This window comes from Gobio gobio (genome assembly GCF_949357685.1).
Source record: "Gobio gobio genome assembly, chromosome: 12".
Taxonomy (NCBI): domain Eukaryota; kingdom Metazoa; phylum Chordata; class Actinopteri; order Cypriniformes; family Gobionidae; genus Gobio; species Gobio gobio.
The window spans coordinates 11082465-11086543 of NC_137105.1; the positions used below are offsets into that span (position 1 = coordinate 11082465).

The window sequence follows — 4079 nt, forward strand, 5'->3', positions numbered from 1 at the left end:
GCGGCAGCCGCTTTTTAAAAGCGGCAGCCGGCTTCCTACCGCCTTCGTACCGCCGCCGGCCCGCAGGCAAACCGCCGTTCCGCCGCCTTTATACCAGAAGGCGGCCCGGCGGAGGCAAACGCTTTTTTCGAACGATCTGCCTCCGCTTATTGTGTAATAAATAATATATATATTTATTTATTATTCATATATTTGTAACATGCAGTTTATGATGGATAATAATTGAACAAACCAGATAAATTCCCATTTGGCATTTTTATTCCACATTTCAAAGTACATTAACTATCAATGATACAAGATAATATAAATTAAATATAACAGACAATAAATAAGCTTAAATAGGCCTATAAATAACAAAAAACATTTTTACTAAAGAACCTGCATGTTTCCAATTAAATTTTGGTTTAAAAAAAAAAAAAACAGCCTTACAAGCAAATTATAACACTTACAATATTTGTTAATAACAAATAGGTCAGCTCTGGGATGAAAAGAATTACCATTAAATATTATATCAAATAATGAGGATATTTGGTACCAAAGAATGTGCAGGATACCAAATAAATCGAGGTATAACATCACATTTAACAAGCCATTTCTAACAATAGCATAAATGGTAATAATTTAGAGTAAAGCTCTGGAGAAGAATAGAACAGTAGTAGAACAGAACATTATAACAAGCCTGACTATGGGTTCTCCGGTTTTCCCCGACCTCCAGAATGAGGCAGCGCAAATTGGCTTATCTTCAGTGATTTCTTGTGCGCCTATATAAAGGACAAACAACCTCGCCATCCCATATCTATCCAAGGAGCTGCCTTCAAGGCAGGGTCACAGGGAATAAAAAAAAAGTAATTTCCACAGTGAACAGTGTGGATTGGGTGAGTGTAGCCTGAAACTTCTGGCTTCTTTAGGGGTCTTGATGTTACTGACTGCAGGATAAAGAAAGGGTTCCAGGTGTCAGTAGTCAGCCTAGGTGTAAGAGGTCGGCTGTGGGTCCCTCTCAGCTGTGCGGCGTCTTTTTCCACCTTCACGATCAGATGCTCCTTTCAGGTAACGCATAGCGCTAACCTGGACCGCCTCATCAGTGGCATCCTGGGTTGCCGGGTTCTTCCGGATGGCTCCTGTAGAAAATACAGATCTGTCATTCCATGTGAATGTCATAAGGCCACACACATCTACTTAAATATATAACAAATTTATATATTTATATATATATTACTTTGAACAATGGTCTTCAGGAACATGTCTCTAAAACATGCTTTATCCCCTACACCCGTCCAGGTTGTATTAATGGAAAGGTGATTAGAGAAGATACTCTAAAGCATTCGCCACACGGTTGTCTTTAGGTCCCTCCCACATTTGATTGCCAAAAACCGAAGCTGAAAATACAAAAAAGTGTTACAAATTACATCTCTGAAGCTTCTCATACATAAATATAAAAATGTGACAGGCTGTGATTCAGACTGTAGAATATGCAGTGTACAATCTTAAATTTTACTTTTTAGATTACCCTACAGCATTATAAACAAAATCAGCACACTTACTGGAGCTCTTTATCCTGCCTCAAACTGTTGTCAAGCAACGCCAAATGGGTTGTCTAGGGGGAGTAACAGACCCCCTGGCAGGGATAACTCTCCAAAAGACACATTGGCACTGAAATGTTGCAGCATAGTGTCCATTTTGTTGTCCATGCTATGCACAACATCGCCAAACTCTCCAAGACGTCGCAGCATTAGGGTCTGATCTGCACCTACAGGGGTTCACAGAATAAAAGAATAAAGCAGTCAGTCCTGGTCCCTCAACTACTAAACTATGACATTTACAACTAGGTCTACTACATGTACAGGTGGCCCCAGTGGGAATTAAACCAACAACCACAGGTGTTGTTTGCAAGTTGTACCTGATTGCCCAGTACGAGCAAACGTCGTCAACATTGTCCCAACTTGCTTCACCTGCTCATGAAGTGAGCCGCTGTCATCCGAAGCTACAAAATGAAAGGCATTTGGTAATTTTGGACCTACATCACAGTCAAAAAAGTAAAATTTAAGAAAGAGTGCATGTTCTCACCTGCTCGTGCATTGCTTTCCCTCAGGGCTTGGTTCTCATTCTGGAAATCTACATAAAAAATATTTTATTTTAATTATATATATATATATATATATATATATATATATATATATATATATATATATATATATATATATATATATATATATATATAACAACAACTACAGGCACAATTTTCCATACTGTTAAAGTTTCCAACATCTGCAATTTCCTGTTTGTCCATCTCAACTCCTTTCAATATTCTTCTCCTTATAGCCCAGTAACTAGACATTGTGACTAACAATTTATTTACCTTGAAAGCCGAAACGATTGTCCAACAATAGGTCTCTTGGATGAAGATAACCGATTGTGCTCTGGTCAAGGTATCTGCAAGAAAATGTGAACAAAACCGCATTGTTAACGTTAAATACAGAATATACAGTAGCTATGCTGTGGGGGGAAAAACTGGTCAGCCAAATGTGGAACAGTAAAATGTATTCATTCAGTGTAGTGATTCAAGTAAACTGCATTGTCCTCAAACATAATAAGTACAGCAGTTCAGAGAAATAACTCATAAATGACCTTAAATGCTAGAAGAACAGTAGCAACACAGCACATGTTAGCTAACACTTGCTAAAACTGACCTAACGTTAGCAGCATGCTTGTTCGGACTAACAAAATAATTTAAATAACCTATATACATCATTCTGTTTTGTTAGAAAACACCAAAAGTTAAACTTAAGTCTTTCTAGATGTAAAGCTTTGGCTAACTTACCTACAGTAGCTAGATACATTTTAACATGTAGAACATGCTTGAACTCAGTGTGTAAAAAAGGCGAAACAGCACGTGTTAGCTAACACTGTGTATTGTGCACTATATCAGCGTGCGTGTCTGAACAAACTAATTAAAACAACCTACCGGTATAGCTATACATCAAAAATGAACATAATATTGTGTGACACAAAAAGGAAACATGTACTTACTTAAACGCTCGTAGTCGAGGATATTTTCTGATCTCCTCTCTTCAAATACTAAAACCATGTGATGAGCGGCCGCTGTTGGTAAATCTGTATGTTTTACCGGTTTGTCTTCCGTCTTTTTTAAGTATACTGCCCCTCTCGGCCGGTGGAGGTACTTCTCTGTTTTTTTTTATTTTATTTTTATTTAAATTAGTACATGTATAGACAAGTACAATACAAAAAGTACAATGAGAGAAAAATAAAAATAATAAAGCATTGTGGTACAGTTCCGAATATGTAGAACAAAGAATAACAACAAATGTAACACTGTATATAAAATAAATAATAAAAATAAGAATTCTGAGATAGAAAATACTTTATAATATTAAGGCAGTCACATGAAATTGAAAAGCTTTCAGGTTTCTGTTTTTGTAAGCTTTTTGTTTTGCGACCTCATGTTTGAGAGGGTTTCAAATATTGTAAAAATCAGCTTTATAAGAGGTAATATTAGAGGGCTTCTTTTGAGTTATTCTTGTCTTATGAATGTAGAATTTTTCCTAAATAATTAATAATATATTTTTGTTTTTCAGAAAAATATGGGTTTTGAAAACAAAGTAAAATGTCATGAAGTTAGTTCTAATTTTTTGTCATGTCTATTTTAAAGTCAGTCCAAAAAGAAATAGAAAAAAGGCCAATACAAAAATAAGTGTTATCCTAAAATGAACTTTCAAACTTTCTTAACCCTCCTATTATGCTAAAAAAAAAAAAAGTATTAGCCTACATCCATTATGGGTCAAATTGACCAACACTGTTTAAACACACTCGACATGCAAATAATCAAGTGAAAATTTAAATGTAATTTCCTAAACCTAACCTTATCATGGAATCAAGAGTCAAGAATCTGTTATAAACCCTAATGGCTTTGGAGCAAAAAAAACTAATATTTGATATAATTCACATATAGGCTATTATGATTTTATAATCGCTTCAAATGTGAGAACTAGTTAAAATGCTGTCAGTTCCACTCTATTTCCCAACAAGCCAAACATAGCCAACGTGGCTGGTCGAATTTGAGA

General features: G+C 35.8%; 1 long non-coding RNA gene across 1 annotated transcript; it reads right to left on the minus strand.

The window, feature by feature from the left end:
• Positions 1 to 237: 237 nt before the first annotated feature.
• LOC307134510 lies at positions 238 to 3230 on the minus strand. Its single transcript, XR_013817574.1, has 7 exons — positions 3028 to 3230; positions 2357 to 2430; positions 2065 to 2112; positions 1898 to 1981; positions 1542 to 1747; positions 1217 to 1376; positions 238 to 1118 (listed from the first exon to the last, which is right to left on the minus strand). It is a non-coding gene; the product is annotated as an uncharacterized lncRNA (long non-coding RNA).
• Between the last annotated feature and the right edge of the window lie 849 nt (positions 3231 to 4079).